At 42.5% G+C, this 26,021-nt stretch overlaps 1 pseudogene; it reads right to left on the bottom strand.

Annotated features, from left to right (window-relative positions):
- Nucleotides 1-1,153: 1,153 nt before the first annotated feature.
- Nucleotides 1,154-25,796, bottom strand: LOC117071084 (annotated as a pseudogene).
- Nucleotides 25,797-26,021: the final 225 nt, after the last annotated feature.

Here is a 26,021-nt window from a genome sequence, read left to right as displayed (position 1 = left end):
GGCCAGGCATGATGGCTCATGTCTGTAATCCCAGCACTTTGGGAGGCCGAGGCAGGCGGATCAAGAGATCAAGACCATCCTGGCCAACATGGTGAAACCCCATCTCTACTTAACAGAAAAATAATACAAAAATTAGCTGGGCATGGTGGCACCTACCTGTAATCCCAGCTACTCCGGCGACTGAGGCAGGAGAATCGCTTGAACCCAGGAGGTGGAGGTTGCAGTGAGCCAAGATCATGCCACTTCACTCCAGCTTGGTGGCAGAGCAAGGCTCTGTCTCAAAAAAAAAAAAAAAAAAGTATTTTTTAGAAATATAATGCTTAAAAAAGTCTTCTGGAAACAGTGGAACTACATCAGGACCAGCAGAAGACATGGTGATACAGGACTGTAAATGTAAGACTAGGAGTTTATTTTTCACATGTAGTTTTTAAATAAAGGGTCACTCTCTTCGTAGATTCCTACAGCCAAGACAAACTGGGATCACAGGAGATCCAGAAATCTCAAGCTAGTCAGCTGGCTTGAGTTACACCCTAGATAAATGCTGCTACAAATAGTAAAAAACTCCACTGAAGCTGATGGACTAAAACTCTGATCCATGTGAAAAAGAGCTGTGGCTGGGCTCCATGGCTCATGCCTGTAATCCCAGCACTTTGGGAGGCCGAGGCAGGCAGATCACAAGGTCGAGAGATCAAGACCATCTTGGCCAACATGGTGAAACCCCATCTCCACTAAAAATACAAAAATTAGCTGCATGTGGTGGCATGCGCCTGTAGTCCCAGCTACTTGGGAGGCTGACATAGGAGAATCGCTTGAACCTGGGAGGTGGAGGTTGCAGTGAGCTGAGATTGTGCCATTGCACTCCAGTCTGGCAACAGAGTGAGACTCCATCTCCCTCTCTCTGTAAGTGCACAAAAAGGTTCATGCAAGGCCTGCGTCAAAGAATTTGTGATGGTGGATTATTCCACATTGTTGACATGCCAATATGTATGCTGGGGAAAGGGGCCCTCAAAGGATTCTGACCCAGAAGCACCTGAGGGAAGTGCCTACTTGGGATGGGAAGAAGTACTAGGATTACTCTGCGCACTTGGGGAAGTGTACTAGGGTTACTGAACACAAGAAGGTGTTTTAGGAGAAGCTGTTCTGGAGGATTAGGCTATTTTGGTTTTGATACGTGAATACTTAAGGAAGAGCTGCAGAACAGAGGCAGTCTTTCCAAGATGTATTCCTCAGTCATCAGTAGCTGAAATTTCTCTGAGCATATCTGGCTGGTGACATTAGCATGATCCCATTCATTGTCTGGAGGTGGGATCTGGTGCTGCAGATTGTTTTGGAAGGCTGGCATAGAGAATGATTTGTACATTGAAGTTGGCACTATAACACTGCTTAAATCCAGTCACTGGCCTTCTTTTTCTGCATTGTAGTCCAGAAATATTTCTCTAAAAGTTAGACAATCTGTAAATGTGAGCAGCATGTGGAATGTGTGACCCACCCCTTATGGTGTGTAACCTTGCAATGAAGGCTGCCATATTGAATCCAAGAATCCACTCCAGCAGCTGTTCTTCAAGATAGTTTTCTACCAAAGAAATCCATTCATTAAAAATAGGTGTGTCGGTGAGTTTATTCTCTTTCATATCTTCAAACTCTTGGTAGTACTGTCCCTGGAATTTCTCTGCAATAACTGGAACTTATCCATGATAATGTTCTCTAAATATCCAACCACAGCATCAAATTCTGCCACAGAGGCAGAGGAGAAGGATAGTGTGAAGTTATCTTTCTATATAGTGTCTGCTGTGGCCACAGTCATTGGCCTCCTACTCTGTCTATGGCTCACTCGGCCCCCAACTCAGGCTCCTGGGCTGCAGCCATATGCGGGCTGGCCTCCATGTCTGGCCAGGCTGCTCCCCACCTACTGCCTTCCACAGACGTTAAACTTCCCAGGGTGGTTTGAGAATGTATGTGGCTGAGGTTGGGGTGTCACACATTTAGTCTTACACCTGCCACCCCCTGGTTATTTTACAACCTTGGGCAAGTGATTCAGCCTTTCTGAGACTCCATGAGGACCTCATATTGTCCTTAAAATGTTTCGATTTAGAGTGCCTGGCATGTAGTAGATGCATAACAATCAATTCAATTCATTCAACTAATATTTATTGAGCATCTACAATATGCCAAGAATGGTATTGGTGATAAGACAATAAACAAGGCAGATAAAGGTCCTGTCTTTATGGAACAAAGGAGGCAGCTTATGTTTGTATTAAAGATTTGGTGACTATTTCTCCCAGATGGAATCAGTCATCCCAAGGACTCTTCTTTACTCAGGGCTCCAAGCTCTCCCAGCATCTTTTGCGCCTGGATAGGCATCACATCCAGGAAAGAATGAATATGATGTCTTCTACTCCTTTGCACCATGTTCTTAGAGAAGGATGGTGGAATTTGGCCAGATATCCTAGCTTTGGACTGGAGCTGGGCTTCAGAGGTGCTCTTCTGGTCTAATGAGAGGCCTGTGTCTAAGAGATCACGTTATATCTGAGCCCAATGTTCACTATTTCCAGGCTCCCTCTGAGGCATGTGGCACTCGGATTTTTGCCAGCTAGATAAGTCACCCAAGCAAAGAACAGATCTTCCCAGGAATGGCTGTAATTTCTTGGTGGGGGGTTTAATTCTGTGAGCACTGTACAAGGTTCTGTGGAATGAATATCATGTCAATGCTATTTAATAATATGGTAACCACTGACCATTTAATTACACGGTAATTGTCACTTAGTGGCTGGGTAATTGCATAGTAAGTACCATCTAATTTCAGGGTAAAGGGTAAATACATGATTATTTCAGCCTCCTTAGGCACAGTATAGGTCACCCAGGAATTAGGTTTGGATTGACTAAGTATAAATTACCTAGAAATCTGTTTTCGGGTGATTACTCCTGTCATCCTTCCTCGACAAAGCCCCTAATGGTTACCATAAAATTAAAAAGAGATTTCAAGAATTTGGGCCTCAGGAACTTAAAGGGACAGTGCTTCATCTTAGAATCAATCATTGCCTGCTATGCAAGAGATGGTGCTTTGTTAGGGAGGAGATAGAGAAGAGCTTACAAATTCCTCCCTTTTCTGTCTGACAGCAGAGTTTTCTTCTGCTGTGGTGATGTGGGGAGCTTAACACGTGATCCTGAAACTGACATCACAAGATGTAAATACAACATCCATCCCATTGCCTCTTGTTATGAGCCCTGGGCTAGCAAGAGGGATGGTTTCCATAGTGGTTAAATGGTGGCTCCCAAAAAACTATCTTCACCACCTAATCCCTAGAACATGCAAATGTGATCTTATTTGGAAAAAGCATCTCTACAGATGTATTAGAATTAAGGACCCTGAGATGAGCTCATTCTGGATTATCCAAGTAGGCACTTGTAATTCAATGACAAATGTCTTTATAAGATGTAGAAGAGGAGACAAAACTAAGACCATGTGAAGTCAAAGGCAGAGCTTGGAGTGAGGCAGCCACAAGTCAAGCAACGTCTGGAATCAGCAGAAACTGGATGAGGCAAGGAATGAATTTTTCCCCAGGGTCAATGGAGGGTGGCTGGCTTTGCCAAGACCTTGGACTTTTGGACTTCTGGCCTCTAGAGCTGAAAAAGAATATATATATATATATATGTATTTTAAAATTTGAGATAGCATGTAGCTCTGTTGCCCAGGCCAGAGTGCAGTAGTGCCATCTCAGTTTGCTGTAACCTCCACCTCCTGACTTGAAGCAATTTTCCTTGCCTCTGCCTCCTGAGTAGCTGAGATTACAGGCACCCACCATTATGCCTGGCTAATTTTTATGTCTTTTAGTAGAGATGGGGTTTTGCCATGTTGGCCAGCCTGGTCTTGAACTCCTGATCTCAGGTGATCTACCTGCCTCGGCCTCCTAAAGTGCTGGGATTACAGGTGTGAGCTACTGAGCCTGGCCTGAAAAAGAATATTATTTCTGTTGTTTTAAGCCACCCAGCTTGTGGTACTTTGTTATAGCAGCTACAGGAAACTGATATGGTCTCTAAGGAGCTGTGGGGCAGCAGGGGTCCCTGGCTGGAGTTAAGGAACAGCTATAGAGGAAATAAAAGTTTGTACAAGTCAAATCCCATCTTGTGTCGTGAGCAGAGCAGTTCTCAGCAGACCACAGAGCAGTGACACAAACTCAGAGATGGCAGGCAGGAAGCCGAGCCCACTCCTAGGTCCATTTGAGGGCTCCTGTGTTTGCTGGAATGTCATATGGGAAGGGAATACACAAAAACAGGTTTAATGTCCTTCATTACGAAAGAAATTTTGGGGTCCTTGGGAAAAATGCAAAACTGTTTTTAAAAGTGCCCAAATTCCCAGGATCCAGATACAATCACATTAGCCTACTTCCTTTGAATCTCTTGTGTTGACCCTAGCTAGCTGGCAAAAATGAGAGTGCAGGCTTTGGGGTTGGGCAGGCCAGGGTTTAAAACCTGTTTCCACCACACAGTAGCTGGATGACCTTGGACAAGTGGTTTAACTTCTCTGAGTCTCTGTTTCCAACTTTCAGGCCAGGAAAATAAAACCTACCCTGTAGAGTGTTAGTTTCATGAGTGTGTGTGTGTGTGTGTGTGTGTGTGTGTGTGTGTAGCAGATATACATATCCTTTAATGAGTGTATATAATGAGAAAGTTTGTGCTCAGTCAAGTGTAGCTATTATTTTTATACTGATGTACAGGGCAGAGCAAAATAAGCATTTCTTATGTTATGAACTCTCGATAGACATTTGTAAATGACTGCATCACAGACCATCAAATAGAGTGGCAGAGATGAAACTGATATTGACAGCAGTCACATTGCCTCCCTAGCGTCCCTTATTGAGCTTATTGCTGATTATGCAGTCCCTCCACCAAGCTACCTCTGAGTTTTAATGGCACCCTCTTCTCCCTCTGCTTCCCTTCTTTCTCCACAGCCTGCCGTGGGCTCAGTTTTGGAAGGCATAGAAATTAATTATCCTGCATATACACCTTGGGTAGCTTGGGCACTCAGGTTTAGATAAAAAAGTGTTTGGAGGCAAGTAATAAGGTCCCAAAATAACCCATTCAAGATTGCAGCTAGCTTTATGATCCTGCAAGAAGGAGCTATCCAGCCAATAGGAGGATTAACCAATAAAGGATTTTGAAAGACCCTCGCTGAATAAAAATAACATGAACCATTCTCCAGGAGGCCTCCTGAGTCCTTGTTGCATTTAAGTGCTGCATGTGGAGTCTGGTTTATTTTTATGGGTTTTGAGTCATTTGCTCTCACAGCCTTCCTCATTTCTGTAACAACACTCTCTGCTTAGTTACACATGGCATTCTGCACACCTGTCCTCCTATCTCCCAATTGGGCTATGTAGAGGACACCCTCACCAAGGGTTGGAGGTAGCCGGGGAGGGCCCACTTTCTGGATTTATGTCATAGTTTTGCACCTTGGTGGTCAATTTTGATCTGTGGAGCATCTTAATGGTTTATCTTGCCAGTTTGACAATTCCAGCCAGGCAGGGTGATATCTTGGGGCACAGTCTCAGAAAATATCTCCTAAAGGAATAATGAACAACAATAAGCTTCCTTTATTGGATGTTTCCACCACACAGGCATTTTGCTAAGAGTTTCACACTACTCTTATTTAACCATTACAACAAATGTATGAGACTGACTTTGTCATCTTTATTTCCCTAGGCCAAGTAAAGCTAGAGAGGTCCCTGACCCAGCTAAGGACCATGTGGCTAATAAATGGAGGTGATAGAATTCAGGCCAAGCCCATGTGGCACATGGAAGTGTGGGTGATGAGTCACTTTCTCTTCAGAACACAATCTTTTTGAGGTGATAGTGTCTTAGTCCATTTGTGATGCTACAACAGACTATCTGAGATTGGGTAACATAAAAAACAGAAAATTTTGGGCGGAGCAAGATGGCCGAATAGGAACAGCTCCAGTCTCCAACTCCCAGCGCGAGTAACACAGAAGACCGGTGATTTCTGCATTTTCAACTGAGGTACTGGGGTCATCTCTCTAGGGAGTGCCGGACAATCGGTGCTGGTCAGCTGCTGCAGCCTGACCAGCGTGAGCTGAAGCAGGGCGAGGCATCGCCTCACCTGGAAGCGCAAGGGGGAAGGAAATCCGTTTTCCTAGCCAGGGGAACTGAGACACATAACACCTGGAAAATCGCGTAACTCCCACCCCAATACTGCGCTTTAAGGAAACAGGCACACCAGGAGAATATATCCCACACCTGGCCGGGAGGGTCCCACGCCCACGGAGCCTCCCTCACTGCTAACACAGCCGTCTGCGGCGATCTATCCGCAAGGCAGCAGCGAGGCTGGGGGAGGGGCGCCCACCATTGCTGAGGCTTAAGTAGGTAAACAAAGCCGCTGGGAAGCTCGAACTGGGTGGAGCTCACAGCAGCTCAAGGAAACCTGCCTGTCTCTGTAGACTCCACCTCTGGGGACAGCCCACAGCTGAGGTCCAATAGGGAAAGCAGCGGGGGCGGTGCAGAGGCGAACGACTCTGTCTGACAGCTTTGGGGAGAGCCGTGGATCTCCCAACGCGGAGGTTGAGATCCGAGAACGGACAGACTGCCTGCTCAGGTGGGTCCCTGACCCCTGAGTAGCCTAGCTGGGAGACATCCCCCACTAGGGGCAGTCTGACACCCCACACCTCACAGGGTGGAGTCATCCCTGAGAGGAAACTTCCAAAGGAAGAATCAGACAGGTACACTCGCTGCTCAGCAATATTCTATCTTTGGCAACCTCTGCTGCTGATACCCAGGCAAACAGGGTCTGGAGTGGACCTCAAGCAATCTCCAACAGACCAACAGACAGTCCTTCTGACTGTCAGACGGAAAACTATCAAACAGGAAGGACACCTATACCAAAACCCCATCAGTACGTCACTATCATCAAAGACCAGAGACAGATAAAGCCACAAAGATGGGGAAAAAGCAGGGCAGAAAAGCTGGAAATTCAAAAAATAAGAGCGCATCTCCCCCTGCAAAGGAGCGCAGCCCATCGCCAGCAACGGATCAAAGCTGGTCAGAGAATGATTTTGACGAGATGAGAGAAGAAGGCTTCAGTCCATCAAACTTCTCAGAGCTAAAGGAGGAATTACGTACCCAGCGCAAAGAAACTAAAAATCTTGAAAAAAAAGTGGAAGAATTGACAGCTAGACTAATTAATGCAGAGAAGATCATAAACGAAATGACAGAGATGAAAACCATGACACGAGAAATACGTGACAAATGCACAAGCTTCAGTAACCGACTCGATCAACTGGAAGAAAGAGTATCAGCGATTGAGGATCAAATGAATGAAATGAAGCGAGAAGAGAAAACCAAAAGAAAAAAGAAGAAAAAGAAATGAACAAAGCCTGCAAGAAGTATGGGATTATGTAAAAAGACCAAATCTACGTCTGATTGGGGTGCCTGAAAGTGAGGGGGAAAATGGAACCAAGTTGGAAAACACTCTTCAGGATATCATCCAGGAGAACTTCCCCAACCTAGTAGGGCAGGCCAACATTCAAATTCAGGAAATACAGAGAACGCCACAAAGATACTCCTCCAGAAGAGCAACTCCAAGACACATAATTGCCAGATTCACCAAAGTTGAAATGAAGGAAAAAATCTTAAGGGCAGCCAGAGAGAAAGGTCGGGTTACCCACAAAGGGAAGCCCATCAGACTAACAGCAGATCTCTCGGCAGAAACTCTACAAGCCAGAAGAGAGTGGGGGCCAATATTCAACATTCTTAAAGAAAAGAATTTTCAACCCAGAATTTCATATCCAGCCAAACTAAGTTTCATCAGTGAAGGAGAAATAAAATCCTTTACAGATAAGCAAATGCTTAGAGATTTTGTCACCACCAGGCCTGCCTTACAAGAGACCCTGAAGGAAGCCCTAAACATGGAAAGGAACAACTGGTACCAGCCATTGCAAAAACATGCCAAAATGTAAAGACCATCGAGGCTAGGAAGAAACTGCATCAACTAATGAGCAAAATAACCAGTTAATATCATAATGACAGGATCAAGTTCACACATAACAATATTAACCTTAAATGTCAATGGACTAAATGCTCCAATGAAAAGACACAGACTGGCAAACTGGATAAAGAGTCAAGACCCATCAGTCTGCTGTATTCAGGAGACCCATCTCACATGCAGAGACATACATAGGCTCAAAATAAAGGGATGGAGAAAGATCTACCAAGCAAATGGAGAACAAAAAAAAGCAGGGGTTGCAATCCTAGTCTCTGATAAAACAGACTTTAAGCCATCAAAGATCAAAAGAGACAAAGAAGGCCATTACATAATGGTAAAGGGATCAATTCAACAGGAAGAGCTAACTCTCCTAAATATATATGCACCCAATACAGGAGCACCCAGATTCATAAAGCAAGTCCTTAGAGACCTACAAAGAGACTTAGACTCCCATACAATAATAATGGGAGATTTCAACACTCCACTGTCAACATTAGACAGATCAACGAGACAGAAAGTTAACAAGGATATCCAGGAATTGAACTCATCTCTGCACCAAGCGGACCTAATAGACATCTATAGAACTCTCCACCCCAAATCAACAGAATATACATTCTTCTCAGCACCACATCGCACTTATTCCAAAATTGACCACATAATTGGAAGTAAAGCACTCCTCAGCAAATGTACAAGAACAGAAATTATAACAAACTGTCTCTCAGACCACAGTGCAATCAAACTAGAACTCAGGACTAAGAAACTCAATCAAAACCGCTCAACTACATGGAAACTGAATAACCTGCTCCTGAATGACTACTGGGTACATAACGAAATGAAAGCAGAAATAAAGATGTTCTTTGAAACCAATGAGAACAAAGATACAACATACCAGAATCTCTGGGACACATTTAAAGCAGTGTGTAGAGGGAAATTTATAGCACTAAATGCCCACAAGAGAAAGCAGGAAAGATCTAAAATTGACACTTTAACATCACAATTAAAAGAACTAGAGAGGCAAGAGCAAACACATTCAAAAGCTAGCAGAAGGCAAGAAATAACTAAGATCAGAGCAGAACTGAAGGAGATAGAGTCACAAAAAACCCTCCAAAAAATCAATGAATCCAGGAGTTGGTTTTTTGAAAAGATCAACAAAATTGACAGACCGCTAGCAAGACTAATAAAGAAGAAAAGAGAGAGGAATCAAATAGACGCAATAAAAAATGATAAAGGGGATATCACCACCGACCCCACAGAAATACAAACAACCATCAGAGAATACTATAAATGCCTCTACGCAAATCGACTAGAAAATCTAGAAGAAATGGATAATTTCCTGGACACTTACACTCTCCAAGACTGAACCAGGAAGAAGTTGAATCCCTGAATAGACCAATAACAGGCTCTGAAATTGAGGCAACAATTAATAGCCTACCACGAAAAAAAGTCCAGGACCAGATGGATTCACAGCTGAATTCTACCAGAGGTACAAGGAGGAGCTGGTACCATTCCTTCTGAAACTATTCCAATCAATAGAAAAAGAGGGAATCCTCCCTAACTCATTTTATGAGGCCAACATCATCCTGATACCAAAGCCTGGCAGAGACACAACAAAAAAAGAGAATTTTAGACCAATATCCCTGATGAACATCGATGCAAAAATTCTCAATAAAATACTGGCAAACCGGATTCAGCAGCACATCAAAAAGCTTATCCACCATGATCAAGTGGGCTTCATCCCTGGGATGCAAGGCTGGTTCAACATTCGCAAATCAATAAACGTAATCCAGCATATAAACAGAACCAAAGACAAGAACCACATGATTATCTCAATAGATGCAGAAAAGGCTTTTGACAAAATTCAACAGCCCTTTATGCTAAAAACGCTCAATAAATTCGGTATTGATGGAACGTACCTCAAAATAATAAGAGCTATTTACGACAAACCCACAGCTAATATCATACTGAATGGGCAAAAACTGGAAAAATTCCCTTTGAAAACTGGCACAAGACAGGGATGCCCTCTCTCACCACTCCTATTCAACATCGTGTTGGAAGTTCTGGCTAGGGCAATCAGGCAAGAGAAAGAAATCAAGGGTATCCAGTTAGGAAAAGAAGAAGTCAAATTGTCCCTGTTTGCAGATGACATGATTGTATATTTAGAAAACCCCATCGTCTCAGCCCAAAATCTCCTTAAGCTGATAAGCAACTTCAGCAAAGTCTCAGGATACAAAATTAATGTGCAAAAATCACAAGCATTCTTATACACCAGTAACAGACAAGCAGAGAGCCAAATCAGGAATCAACTTCCATTCACAATTGCTTCAAAGAGAATCAAATACCTAGGAATCCAGCTTACAAGGGATGTAAAGGACCTCTTCAAGGAGAACTACAAACCACTGCTCAGTGAAATCAAAGAGGACACAAACAAATGGAAGAACATACCATGCTCATGGATAGGAAGAATCAATATCGTGAAAATGGCCATACTGCCCAAGGTGATTTATAGATTCAATGCCATCCCCATCAAGCTACCAATGACTTTCTTCACAGAATTGGAAAAAACGGCTTTAAAGTTCATATGGAACCAAAAAAGAGCCCGCATTGCCAAGACAATCCTAGGTCAAAAGGACAAAGCTGGAGGCGTCACGCTACCTGACTTCAAACTATACTACAAGGCTACAGTAACCAAAACAGCATGGTACTGGTACCACAACAGAGAAATAGACCAGTGGAACAGAACAGAGTCCTCAGAAATAATACCACACATCTACAGCCATCTGATCTTTGACAAACCTGACAAAAACAAGAAATGGGGAAAGGATTCCCTATTTAATAAATGGTGCTGGGAAAATTGGCTAGCCACAAGTAGAAAGCTGAAACTGGATCCTTTCCTGACCCCTTATACGAAAATTAATTCAAGATGGATTAGAGACTTAAATGTTAGACCTAATACCATAAAAACCCTAGAAGAAAATCTAGGTAGTACCATTCAGGACATAGGCATGGGCAAGGACTTCATGTCTAAAACACCAAAAGCAACGGCAGCAAAAGCCAAAATTGACAAATGGGACCTCATTAAACTAAAGAGCTTTTGCACAGCAAAAGAAACTACCATCAGAGTGAACAGGCAACCTACAGAATGGGAGAAAATTTTTGCAACCTACTCATCTGACAAAGGGCTAATATCCAGAATCTACAAAGAACTCAAACAAATATACAAGAAAAAAACAAACAACCCCATCAAAAAGTGGGGAAAGGATATGAACAGACATTTCTCAAAAGAAGACATCCATACAGCCAACAGACACATGAAAAAATGCTCGTCATCACTCGCCATCAGAGAAATGCAAATCAAAACCACAGTGAGATACCATCTCACACCAGTTAGAATGGCAATCATTAAGAAGTCAGGAAACAATAGATGTTGGAGAGGATGTGGAGAAATAGGAACACTTTTACACTGTTGGTGGGATTGTAAACTAGTTCAACCATTATGGAAAACAGTATGGCGATTCCTCAAGGATCTAGAACTAGATGTACCATATGACCCAGCCATCCCACTACTGGGTATATACCCAAAGGATTATAAATTACTCTACTACAAAGACACATGCACACGTATGTTTATTGCGGCACTATTCACAATAGCAAAGACTTGGAATCAACCCAAATGTCCATCTGTGACAGACTGGATTAAGAAAATGTGGCACATATACACCATGGAATACTATGCAGCCATCAGAAAGGATGAGTTTGCGTCCTTTGTAGGGACATGGATGCAGCTGGAAACCATCATTCTTAGCAAACTATCACAAGAAGAGAAAACCAAACACCGCATGTTCTCACTCATAGGTGGGAACTGAACAATGAGATCACTTGGACTCGGGAAGGGGAACATCACACACTGGGGCCTATCATGGGGAGGGGGGAGGAGGGAGGGATTGCATTGGGGAGTTATACATGATATAAACGTTATGCACATGTACCCTAGAACTTAAAGTATAATAAAAAATAAAAAAAGAAAAAAAAAAAAAAAAAAAAAAAAAAAACAGAAAATTTTCCCACACAGTTCTGGAGGATGGAAAATCCAAGATCAAGGTGCTGGCATCTTGTGAGGGCCTTCTTGCTGTGTGCTCACATAGCAGAAGAGAAGAAGAGAGTGAATCCACTCCAGCAACCTTTTTTTTTTGTTTTATCATGGTGGCTCAGTCTGTTTTATGTTGCCATTAAAGAATACCCAAGTCTGGGTAATTTATAAAGGAAGCTGGTTTATTTAACTCATGGTTCTGCAGGTTGAGAAGTTCAAGGGCACAGCCCTGGTTTCTGGAGAGGGCTTTTGTGCTGTATCATAACATGGTGGAGAAGGTCAAAGGGGAAGCAAACACATGTGAAGAAGAGGGAGACGAGACCTGAGGGACGTCCTGGCTTTATAACAACTCACTCTCTCAGAAACCATTCCTAAGAGAACTAATTTATTCTCACAAGAGTAAGAACTCACTTCTTACCTCAAGAACAGCTCTAAGCCATTCATGAATTGTCCTCACAGCTCAGACATCTCTCAGTAGGCCTCGTCTCCCAACACTACTACACTGGGCATCAAATTTCAATATGAGCTTTGGTGGGAACAAAGAAACCACATCCAAACCATAGCAAACAGCACTGAACATTTCACCTCCCCAAAGGCCCCACCTCCCAATGCCACTTCAATGAGGATCAAGTTTCCAACACATGAATTTTCAGAGACATATTCAGACCATAGCAATGAGTTTGGTGGTTTACATTAGCACATTGAGGGAACCCATAATTGACTTGGAGTCTCACCTTGACTTCTATCCAAAAGTTATTAAAATCTGGACTGAGAGAAATGACGCCTACATATCAGAAGGCTTGACTGAGGCACTTTATCTTCCTCTAGATGAGTGGTTCTCATCTAGAATTCGTTTGGAATTTTCCAATCAATTAGATTCCCCAGGGTTGAAATCCAGGCATCTGTATCTTCTTAAAGGTAAGCAGCGGGTGATCCTGATGCATCTTGTCTGTGGACTAGTTTTTTGGAACCCCTGCATAAAACGTTCTAGATTTTATCTCTGGATTAAGCCACATCAACAGACAGCTGGAAATCAATGACACCATTTTAACTTTGAAAATCACAACTTTTACCATCCTGTGTGTCCATTGCCTGAAAATGAAGGACATTATAAGACACAGCCATATATAATTCAGAATTAAGCAGCGTGTATATGGGATAATTGATATTGCTAAAGATATAATTCAGTAATCAGATCAGTCTCTTAGTTAACTTTCTTTCAGGATTCATTCCCAGAAATAGCTTTGCTTCTCCTGATAGCCATTTTTTTCTCCCTCCATGTGGACCTTGTGTTGTGTAACTGATTGAATTTCTTTCTTTAAACTGGCCAGTGGGAAGCCCAGAACAAAAATTTACACCTTTTAAGCAAATTGTAAAGAGCCTTATGTGTTTTGTGTCTAATTTTACTTCAGGATTCTTTTTATTCTGTCCCTTTCTTCTGTTGTTATATTCCCATAGTTGCTGTGCCAAATGGAGCTTTGTTGATCTGCCTGCCATAGTGGTTCATTCATAAAATGGAAATCTCTTTCACACCTTAATTTTTAGAAATTGGGATAAACCTACACTTAATATATACATATAATGAGATAATGTATTAGTGTCCCTGCCATAGAAGAGTACCCAAAACTAGGTGGCTTAAAATAACATAAATGTATTGTCTCACATTCTGGGGGCAGAAGTCTGAGATCAAAGTGTTGGCAGGGCTGTGCTGCCTCTGACAGTGCCGGGAAGAATTCATTCTTGCCTCTTCTAGCCTCTGGCATTAGCTGGCAATCCTTGATATTCCTCAGCTTGTGCCTCCTCCAGGCACATAACTGTCTTCTCCCTGTGTCTCCACATTGTTTTTCCTCTGTGTGTCTGTGTCTTTGTTCAAATTTCCCCTTTTTATAAGCATACCAGTCCTATTGGATTAGGACCACCCTAATGACTTTATTTTGATGACTGCTGCACAGATGCAACTTCCAAATAAGGTTATGTCTTTGGGTACTGGGGGTTAAGACTTCAACATATTTTTTCTTGGGTGACACAATTTGACCCATAACATAGTATATCTTTTCCTTTTCTTTCCATTTCTTTCTTGACTATTTCTGAATGTTCACTTAGCTGGAAGAGACTGTTGGGTGTCACTATCATTTTTTTTTTTTTTAATTAAAGTGAGTTTAGAAAGTACCTGTTTATTCAGTTGCCTTGGTTTTTCCTAGTCCCAAATAGTTTGAATAATTTAATTAACAATTGACTTTACAAAATCCTCTTAAATTTGTCATCAATATTGGATGTCTTCATGACCCTTAGTGCCTCCTGATGTCAAAAACCATCCCTTCCCTGCCTCCCCGTAGTTTACAGGGCCATATTTGTTTCCAGAGGAGGGGGTTACATCACTGCAGGGGGCTCTCTAGAGCAATGGAGACTATGGCAGGAAAACTATTTTGAAAAAGCTCTTGCCAACAAGTATCTCAAAGGTCTTTAAGTGGTAGTGGGAGGGGCTTCCAGGTGACAGTCAGTACTCGAGGTTTCTTTTCTCCCTACAACCAGGGAGATCTTAACTACTCACCCATCACAACTGGAGATGGTATCTGTTGGTCATATTCATAGGGTTTCTCTGGAGCATGTTTGCAGAACTTTCATTTCTAGTTGCTTCAACACTTGCATGGGACACGACAGAGCAAAACCCTGCTGTTACTGAAATCTCTGCATGAATTTGGAGCTCTGTGAGAAACAGGTGTAGAGACAGAACTCTCAGTAAGTGCTGGTTTGGCTCTGGTGTGGGCAAGTGGATGGTGTAACATAGATTGTCATGGATCAGCAAGGATCTTGGACTGGCATAGGACATGGAAATGGAGCAGGGATGATGAATCTATCAGGCTACAAAGGAATTAGTAAAGTCAGACAAAGGCCAGAGTTTCTCTCTGAGCTACTTCTGGCTGGATTTCATGAATTACCTGGAAAAGGGGGAGGAGGTAGTTAATAGCAAACCCATATGGTAGTTACGGCTCTTCAGTATTTGACTGTTTTGTGTAAATCAATGTTTGTTAGTAGTTTAAGCCAGGTGCAGTGGCTCACACCTGTAATCCCAACTACTTGAGAGGTTGAGGTGGGAGAATCCCTTGAGTCCAGAAGTTGGAGAGTAGCCTGGGCAGCATAGCAAGACCTCATCTCTTATAAAGAAGGTTAGTAGTTTAGTAAATGGCAAATTAAAGCATGACTTTGGAATACTGCTCTGAGGAGGTTCTTAAACTGATGAATCTTCCCTGTGTAGTCACAGCCTTGGTTGCTGGGGTGTGCAGAGCAGGGAAGCATCTGCCTTGCAGTGACAACTCTTCCTTCCTCCAAATGCCCCATGCTGGCTCCTGCCTCCATCACTCTATCAAAACAGTTATAACTGAGGTCACCTGAGTGCCACTTGGTATCTGAAATCATCTCTTTCCTACCTCCCATGCAGTCCTCCTCTTCCTTTACATCTTAGCAGCATTGGATGTTCTTGAAACACACTTTTCCTTTATCTTCTGCGACATCTGATCTGCTCTTCTGTCCTCTATCTCTGTTACAGGCTTATTCTTGTCTACTGAGTTGTTAGGTGTTGGGATGGTTCAAAAAACAGGCATTCTTTTCTGCAGCTGGTATTTATGTTGCAAATGTCATGAGGTAAGTTGGTGGTTACACAGAATTGAAAGAGCTAAGAATGGGACATGGAAATGGGACTATTTGAGAATATTTGAGAGTCCTCACGTGAGGGTACAACATTTGTGCAGAACCATGACATGCTCAGTGATGGCTGATGTTGCTCTGACACTGGGATTATGGGATGCACTCCTGAGATGCAAACTCTTATCAGCTACCATCTTGCCTCTTCTTAGAGAAAGAAGAATTCTGAGATTTATGTTGAAACAGAATGCAACAACAAAAGTGATGCCAAAAACCAACCACCACGAAGAGTAGATGCAGTGTAGCTACATCAGAAGTTGGAAAGAAATGGAGTAGGTCAAGCGCTTGGAGATTATTCAGAAAGGAAGAAGTGATAAAATCAATTATTCTTGCTACTCTTCTAGTTAGTATCCTTCCAATGTTGCTTGGTGGCTTCATTAGCTTATCACTGAAAAGCACCAATTATTACTTCGACCTTTTAAATAATAGATGGATATAAGTTTAATTGTTTTACTAGTTTGAAGAGCCAGGCAAGCAACTGAGTTGCTTGAAATGTCAAGCTCCCTATTCCATGTATTTGTGATGCTAAACGGAAGCTGCCTTCATTGCTTGCTGCAGAATATAAACAAATGTCAGCCATTTTAACAAACAGGCATCATTTGACTTAATTGCAAATTAAAAACCATAAACTACCTTAAACACGGAGCTAATGCTGTATCAAATCAATACAGTAATTGCACCAGGGCAATTGAGAGGCTTGTGGAATTTCCATACCCTGCATACTAAAAGAATGCAGTCCCCAAGAGAGTTGGTAAGTCCCACTGAACAGTCAGTGGTCATGGTAAATTGCACTGACTGGCTTTTTCTCTGAGGGTGGACCAGACAGGCTGATTTTTTCATTGTCTGTGGCAACACAAAGGAAGGGCCTTTGTCCCTGAAAAGTAGTTAATTTTTTTGTATGTGTTGGACTGGAGAAGTTCTTGGAGTTTCATGTCAGGGGAAGAAAAGGACACTCCTGGGCCCACTTATAATGCCTTGTGTTGAGCATCAATTCTCTCGGGACCCAGCAATTATGTCTTTACAGACTTGACATATAGGGGCAGCTAAATTATGTCAGTGGAATATGTCTGATTGACAGACCCCAAGTCAATTGTGCTTTGTTGAGCCATTCAGGTGACACTGGCCTTTTGTTTAGTCATAGGTCATAGAGCAGTGCTGGCAGGCTCCATTCCAAGTGGGTTTCTTTCTCCTCTTAAAGTGGTCCTCAATGTTCCAGGGATGGCCTGGGATAAAAGGTGGATCAATTTGGTTCTTATCTTTGTCACATAATTTGGAGGGTACAGGGAAGGCCTCAAGTCCCAAATAGCTGTCCTCCACCATGTTGTCACAGTCCTGAAATAATTTCCTGTAGACACACATTACTTTGAGTGTCTGAGGTGCCAGTTAAAATGCAATTGCCCCTGGGAAGGATGAACAAATTAAACAATTAACAGCTATTAATATCACAATGTGAAGTTGATTTAAGAGGAAACATCCCATGTGGCCCCATGAGATGCTCATGAAATAGTGCCTGATCGTGTGTCTTGATTAGTTTACTAAATCAGCTAATCCCCTTGCAGGAACCCAAGGGAACAAGACACTCCCTGAGTAAGCTTGGATGAGGTGGAGAAAGAGGATGTGACACACATGCACTGTGGTGGGGCCTTGTTGGCTCCTGGATGCCTTTCTTTCTTTCCTGGTTTTGTTGGGGAGGAGGAGATTCCCTCTACAGCCTTGTCTTTCCCAGCAGGTGCAAAGGTGTGTGTGTTTGTGGAGCCTGAGCGGGCCTCTGTGCCCAGGAGCTTTAGCTATCTCCTCTAGGCACCCCTCCAGCTGTGTGCCCTGAGTGTGAGATGTGTCCCTGGTCCTTTCTCCTATCTCACCCCCCTTCCCACTCGGAACCCCATCTCTGCTTTCAGCTCACATGGCTGGTCTACCTATGTAGTTTTCACCATGCTCTCTTCTTGAAGGTCAGATTCTGATTCTTATATTCCCAGCTGTGGTTAGCATCTGTCCCTAAATGAAAACATCCTTGCCATGCTACATGCCGCCATCAACTACCTGACATGCTTCCTCCTCTCCACCAGATTGGAACCCTCGCTGGGGTCTCTCATGAGTCTAGGTGAAGCCTAATTGGTCACAAGCCTTTGAAACCTGTAATTTTTATTATTTAAAGTTTTGATTTATTTACAGAATAATTTGTAGATACAGTACCTAATTCAAAAGACACAGAAGTGGGAGGCTGAGGTAGGCAAATCACTTGAGGTCAGGAGTTCGAGACCAGGCTGGCCAACATGGTGAAACCCCATCTCTAGTAAAAATACAAAAATTAGCTGGGTGTGGGGGTGGGTGTCTGTAATCCCTGCTGCTCAGGAGGCTGAGGAAAGAGAATCGCTTGAAACCAGGAGGTTGCACTGAGCTGAGATCGTGCCATTGTAGTCTAGCCTGGACAACACAGCAAAACTCTGTCTCAAAAAAAAAAAAAATGCACGGAGGGGTATACAATGAAAAGTGTGTAACCCTTTGTCTTCAGCCCCAGTTGGCCAATTTCTTTGAGGCAACTGTTATTAATTTTTAATATGTTACATGTATATATTACATGTATACATGTGTGTATATGTGTGTAGACATGTATACAGATACACATATGTTTTCTGTCCTCCCCACTATGGTAGTTGGAGCACTATTCTGAACATTGCTTTTATAAAAATAGACTTTATAGAATGATTAAAAATAGAGCAGTTGTAGATTCACAACAAAATGGAGCAGAAGATACAGAGATTTCTCATTCACCCCTTCCTCACACATGAACAGCCTGCTCTGTTATCAGCATTCTATCCCAGAGCGGTCCATTTGTTACAATGGACAAGCCCACACATCACTAGCACCCAAAGCCCATAGTTTACATCACAGTTCACTCTTGATGTTTGCTGTACGTTCTATGGGTTTGGACCAATGTCTATACATGCATCCACATGACAGCATCATACAGAGTAGCTTCACCACCTTAAGATCCTCTGTGCGCCACTGGTTACTCCCTCCTTTCTCAAGCCTTGTTTTTTCACTTAAAATTATATCTTGGAGATCATTTCATTTCATACAGAGAACTACTTCATTATTTTTAAGGACTGTGTAGTATTTTTTTAAATTTTTATTTATTTTTTAATTATGCTTTAAGTTCTGGGGTACATGTGCAGAAGATGCAGGTTTGTTACATAGGTATACACGTGCCATGGTGATTTGCTGTACCCATCAACCTGTCATCTACATTAGGTATTTCCCCTAATTTTATCCCTCCCCTAGCCCCCCACATCCCAACAGATCCTGGTGTGTGATGTACCCGCTCTGTGTCCGTGTGTTCTCATTGTTCAACTCCCACTTATGAGTGAATACGCGTGGTGTTTGGTTTTCTGTTCTTGTGTTAGTTTGCTGAGAATGATAGTTTCCAGCTTCATCCATGTCCCTGCAAAGGACATGAGCTCATCCTTTTTTATGGCTGCAAAGTATTCCATGGTGTATATGTGCCACATTTTCTTTGTCCAATCTAAAATTGATGGGCATTTGGGTGGGTTCCAAGCCTTTGCTATTGTGAACAGCTACACCATATACGTAGTGTGCATGAGTCTTTAGAGTAGAATGATTAATGATCCTTTCCATATATACCCGGTAATGGGATGGCTGGGTCAAATGGTATTTCTAGTTCTAGATCCTTGAGGAATCGCCACATTGTCTTCCACAATGGTTGAACTAATTTATGTTTCCACCAACAGTGTAAAAGCGTTCCTATTTCTCCACATCCTCTCCACCATCTATTGCTTCCTGACTTTTTAATGATCAACATTCTAACTGGCGTGAGATGATATCTCACTGTGGTTTTGATTTGCATCTCTCTAATGACCAGTGATGATGAGCTTTTTTTCATATGTTTGTTGGCTGCATAAATGTCTTCTTTTGAGAAGTGTCTGTTCATATCCTTTGCCCACTTTTTGATGGGGTTGTTTGTTTTTTTCTTGTAAATTTGAGTTCTTTGTAGATTCTGGGTATTAGCCATTTGTCAGATGGATAGACTGAAAAAATTTTCTCCTGTTCTGTAGGTTGCCTGTTCCCCCTGATGATAGTTTCTTTTGCTGTGCAGAAGTTCTTTAGTTTAATTAGATCCCATTTGTCTATTTTGACTTTTGTTGCCATTGCTTTTGATGTTTTAGTCATGAAGTCTTTGCCCATGCCTATGTACTGGATGGTATTGCCTAGGCTTTCTTCTAGGGTTTTTATGGTTTTAGGTCTAACATTTAAGTCTTTAATCCATCTTGAATTAATTTTTGTATAAAGTGTAAGGAAGAGATCCAGTTTCAGCTTTCTGCGATTTCCCAACACCATTTATTAAATAAGGAATCCTTTCCCCATTGCTTGTTTTTATTGGGTTTGTCAAAGATCAGATGGTTGTAGATGAGTGGTATTATTTCTGAGGCCTCTGTGCTGTTCCTTTGGTCTATATATCTGTTCTGGTACCAGTACCATGCTGTTTTTGTTACTGTAGCCTTGTAGTACAGTTTGAAGTCAGGTACTGTGATGCCTCCAGCTTTGTTCCTTTGGCTTAGGATTGTCTTAGCTATGTGGACTCTTTTTGGGTTCCATGTGAAATTTAAAGTAGTTTTTTTCCCAGTTTTGTGAAGAAAGTCAATGGTAGGTTGATGGAGATAGCATTGAATCTATAAATTACTTTGGGCAATATGGCCATTTTCATGATATTGATTCTTCCTATCATGAATCCATTTGTTTGTGTCCTCTCTTATTTCCTTGAGCAGTGGTTTGTAGTTCTCCTTGAAGAGGTCCTTCACATCCCTTGTAAGTTGTATTCCTAAGTATTTTATGCTCTTTGTAGCAATTGTGAATGGGAGTTCACTCATGATTTGGCTATCTGTTTGTCTGTTAACGGTGTATAGAAATGCTTGTGATTTTTGCACATTGATTTTGTATCCTGAGACTTTGCTGAAGTTGCTTACCAGCTTAAGGAGATTTTGGGCTGAGACGATGGGGTTTTCTAAATATACAATCATGTCATCTGCAAACAGAGACAATTTGACTTCCCCTTTTCCTGACTGAATACCCTTTCTTTCTTTCTCTTGCCTGATTGCCCTGGCTAGAACTTCCAGTACTATGTTGAATAGGAGTGGTGAGAGAGGGCATCTGTGTCTTGTGTCAGTTTTCAAAGGAAATGCTTCCAGTTTTTGCCCATTCAGTATGATAGTGGCTGTAGGTCTGTCATAAATAGCTCTTATTATTTTGAGATACATTCCATCGATACCTAGTTTGACAGTTTTTAGCATGAAGGGCTGTTGAATTTTGTTGAAGGCCTTTTCTGCAACTATTGAGATAATCATGTGGTTTTAGTCATTGGTTCTGTTTATGTGATGGATTATGTTTGTTGATTTGCATATGTTGAACCAGCCTTGCATCCCAGGGATGAAGCCGACTTGATCGTGGTGGATAAGCTTTTTGATGTGCTGCTGGATTTGGTTTGCCAGTATTTTATTGAGGATTTTCTTATCGATGTTAATTGGGATATTGGCCTGACATTTTCTTTTTTTTGTTGTGTCTTTGCTGGGTTTTGGTACCAGAATGATGCTGGCCTCATACAATGAGTTAGGGGAGATTTCCTCTTTTTCTATTGTTTGGAATAGTTTCCGAAGGAATGATACCAGCTCCTCTTTGTACCTCTGGTAGAATTTGGCTATGAGTCCATCTGGTCCTGGGCTTTTTTTGGTTGGTAGGCTACTAATTACTGCCTCAATTTCAGAACTTGTTATTGGTCTATTCAGGGATTCAACTTCTCCTGGTTTAGTATTGGGAGGGTGTATGTGTCCAGGAATTTATAATTTTTTCTAGATTTTCTTGCTTATTTGCATAGAGGTGTTTATAGTATTTTCTGATGGTAGTTTGTATTTATGTGGGATTGGTGGTGATATCCCCTTTATCTTTTTTTTATTAATTGTGTAGTATTTTGTTCCATAAAGTGTAAGCTGTTTCCAACCATTGCTTTGATAAACAATGTTGTGATGACTGTGACTTTCATGTGTCATTTAGCACAGAGACCAAATGTTTAGGATAAGTACCCAGAAGTAGACTCCCTGTCCAAAGAGCATAGGCATTTTAACTTTTAATTAGAATATTGCCAAATTGTCCTCTGAACCTTAGGATTTTTTAATGCCGTGGACACCAAACCCATCCATTCCCAGATTTACATCCAGGTCATTTCCTCCACTCATTTCCCCTTTGCCACACTTAGTGTGAAGGGCTTGGTGCTATGTTTGTTGCCTCGTGGTTGCAAGAGGGCTGCTTCATCTCTAGACCTCAAGTCCACATTCCAGATTGGAAATGGGAAGGGCGAAGGAACAAAAAGGCCTCTCTTCAATAACTTTATTATTATTATTTTATTTTATTTTAAATTCTGGAAGGGAAGCCCTTCTTGGCAGACTTCTGACTTTATCTTATTAGCCAGAACTGTGTCACAGGCCAGCCCTATTTGGAAGTTTTAGTGGACACTGGAGTAAAGGGAGGTGAGCTGTGAGGAAAGAGCTGTTGAAGACTGGGGAGACTCAGAAGTTGGGCTGGAATCTCCACCCATAAGCCAAGGAGTGCAGATGCAAATCGATTTGTTAGGACTGCGTAAATGAAAGAAGGACTTCGCCAACACACTAAGTTTTTCAAGTATGGCCTCTGCTTGCCTTTCAGACACTGGCAGTCACATGCACACTGTGTGTCCACAATGGAGGAGGAGATGGCTATGTCTCTCATTGCTCTCAGGGTTGCCTTTGCGCAGGGTACCATGGTAATTCTGCCTTAGCCCCAGTGAGCAGAGGAAAGGAGAATAAAAACACGTGCAAAGGAACCCAGGAGCTGGAGAGGAGGAATCCACAAAACATACAGAAGGGGTACCTGAAATAGAGTGGCTGGAATAGACAACTTCAGTAAGGGACTGCTGTAATAAATCATCACAAACATGGTGGTTTAAAGCAACAGCGATTTGTTCTTTTACAGTTCTGGAGGCCAGAAGTCCAAAACCAAGGAGTCAGCAGAGCCATACTCCCTCTGAAGTCTCTAGGGTCCCACCTGTCCCTGCCTCTTCCAGCTTCTGGTGGCTCCTGGTGTTGCTTGACTTGTGGTAGCATCACTTCAACCTCTGCCTCCACTGTCATATGGCCTTCATTTCTGTGTGTATCTGTGTATCCTCTCTCTCTCTCTTTTTAAAAATGAGGACACCAGAGATCCACTAGGACCTCTTCTAAACATGTGCAAAAGACCCTGTTTCCAAATCAGGTCACGTTTCAAGTTCTGGGTGGACATGACTTCCAACCTACTGCACTATGTGAGGAGATTTAAGCATTGAAGGAAAAGACTCTTTGGTATCAAAAACGTTTAGTTTGCCAACTAAAAAATCTGATATATGAATCAAATGAGAAGATGCGACCTGAACTGGTGGCCTTGGAAGATCAAGAAGAAAAAACTTGAACAGAACAAAACTATAAAGAGAGGGAACTCTCATGGGACAAGATAGGAGACTTGAAGGATGAGTCCAGGAGCTCCAACATTAGTTCCACCAAACAAAAAAGAAACAAATAATTAAATAGCAAAATAAATAAAAATAAAAACAAAACATTTCTTAAGTGGAAGCAAATTCTTTGAATCTTCAATTCAAGAGTTTTCACCAAACTCCAGACAAGGATATAGAATTGAGACAGATTTATGCGTAATCTGGTAAAATTCCTGGTAAACCTCGAGGATAAAGAAAGTCTTATCCTCACACATTCTCTATTTCTCTATTGGCTGGCTTGTGAAACCATTTGTTATTATGTAACTTTCCATGTTTCCTTGATAAGTTTGCAAGACCTTGATAGCAGGAAGGATGCTTTACTCAGATGTCCATCTATTCTAACATCTGGAAATGCAAAAATTGATGCACAAGCCAGGAGAACTAGGATACCCTAACAGTCCATGTACAGTAGTCTAAGAGGCACACGGGTATCATTTGGAGCGACGTGGACTACAATAGTGCTAGTGGCCACATGCTCTTGCCTTGCTCAACTTAGGTCAGGGAGGCCTGTGGCTTAATTGGAATATTCAGGAAGAGGTGATAGAAGAAAAGGAAGTCCTATGTAGCATAGCTGGACCAGGGAAACCAACCTGTCATCCTCCAGTCTACATCAGTCTCAAGTACAACCTCACCCCTAGTCTGCACTCTCAAAGGCAAGGCCAAGAGAGCCAGGATCCTGCCTCTTAGCATAAAAAATGTCCAAGAGATAGGCAGAGATAGTCAGCTTTGTAGCTTCCAAGGTACAGCCTGAGACCCTGGTTGTGTGTTTGGGCTAATCAGGAAAATGGGCACAAACCCAGGATGTGTTTGTGGAGTAAAAAGGTAGGGGTTAGAAAAGGCAGCAGTGGCCAGGTGAGGTGGCTCACGCCTGCAATCCCAGCACTTTGGGAGGCTGAGGTGGGTGGATCACTTGAGGTCAGGAGTTTGAGACCAGCCTGGCCAACATGGTGAAACCCCATCTCCACTAAAATTACAAAAATTAGCCAGGTGTGGTGGTAGGCACCTGTAATCCCAGCTACTTGGGAGGCTGAGGCATGATAATTGCTTGAACCTGGGAGGTGGAGGTTGTAGTGAGTTGAGATTTTACCATCACACTCCAGCCTGGGCAACAAAGTGAGACTCCATCCCAAACAAAACAAAACCAAAAAAACCCAAAACAAACAAACAACAACAACAACAACAAAAAACAGCAGCAGCTAGCCTGGCAAAGCAGATACCCAGGTGACCCCAGTTTTACATCAGGGTCTTAGGAATTACACAGGCCTGTGTTTGATCCCTAGCTTCTCTGCTCACCTGCAGTGCAAAACTGGGCAAATGTCTATACTCAAAAAACTACCTTGAGGGTGACGATTCTTAAACAGAATAAAAAAAAAAATCAAAGTGCTGGTGCAGTACTAGGTACACAGCAAGAACTTGAATGATATATTTTTTTAAATTAATGTTTCTTCTATTTATTTCTATTTTTAAAATAGTGACAAGGCTACGTCCAGATTTCGCCTCTAGTAGGGCCTGGATGGCTCCTGTCTGCTCCCTCCAGGTTGGGCTGACTCAGCACTGGCTAAGTGGACTGAGATTTAAGTGCTGGTTCCCATCCTAGGAGGGAGAAGAGCTGGGAGGGAGGGTGGATCTGACACCCTCATTTAGCCAAGCCACATATCAGATAGAAAAGTTGAAATCACTGCTCTCCATTTTTGGCTCTTTATTTTGAAATTATGACACGGGCCTCCCTCCAAGGTTCAACCCCTGAAGGCCTTTGCACACACTTCTCTCATTATCTCTCCTTGCCATTTCCTTTATTTGGAATGCTTTTCCTTCAGATCAGTATGAATTGGTTTCCTTGCAGGTCTCACCTCTATTCCCCCTCTCAGTGAGGCCTTGCTGGGCCACCTGAATCTCCAGTTACACTCAATTGTCTAGGCCATGTTTTATTTTCCTCCTAGCACATATCATCTCCAGATATTTTCTTTCATCACCCCCTTTTAGAATGACTGTCCCACAAGGGCAGCACCTGGCCTGTCTCCTATACCACCCTCAGGGCAGTCCCAGCTCATGGTCTGCTCTCAATAGATGGATATCAATTAGTGAAATGCTGAATAGCAGGTCCCAGAATTGGGTGTGAAGGGCATTGTAGAGCAGAGCCTTAGCTTCAAATGTCAGGCTAAAGGGTTTTAGTTGGATTTACTGAAGTGCGTTTTTGGTAAGGGCATTAAACCCATGAGAGTAAGGTTTATATTATTTTGGAATTGGGGCAACTGCTATCAGTGTTTTAAAAATGTCTTATGAATCTTGATTGGAAGGATCCTTTTGCTTTTTTAGACATTTTGTTTTTGATTATGCACAATTTCCTTCTGATGGAAGAGGCAAAACAAGGGGAAGGAGCTTGAGTGATGGGGCAACATGCCTCTCACCCACAGTGCCCAGGCCAGAACTCGGACATGGAAAGCCATGCTTCAAAGAGGGCATCTGAGGTTGACCTGATCATCTAAGCCATGGAGGGGAGATCTGGAGTTTAATGAATGAGAAGTACAGAAAGGGCAAGTCAAGACTGGCCATGAGGAATCAACCAGGAACACGGGGCCTGGGACATCAGGGAAACTGTGTTGACTCTAGGGCATATGCCAGTTATGTTAAAGGAAGTCATCTCGATTCACTTGGTGGGGCGAGAGCTTTGT

Source organism: Trachypithecus francoisi, unplaced genomic scaffold (assembly GCF_009764315.1).
Source record: "Trachypithecus francoisi isolate TF-2019V2 unplaced genomic scaffold, Tfra_2.0 Lachesis_group3, whole genome shotgun sequence".
In the NCBI taxonomy this organism is placed as follows: domain Eukaryota; kingdom Metazoa; phylum Chordata; class Mammalia; order Primates; family Cercopithecidae; genus Trachypithecus; species Trachypithecus francoisi.
This window is presented reverse-complemented; position numbering and strand designations above follow the sequence as displayed.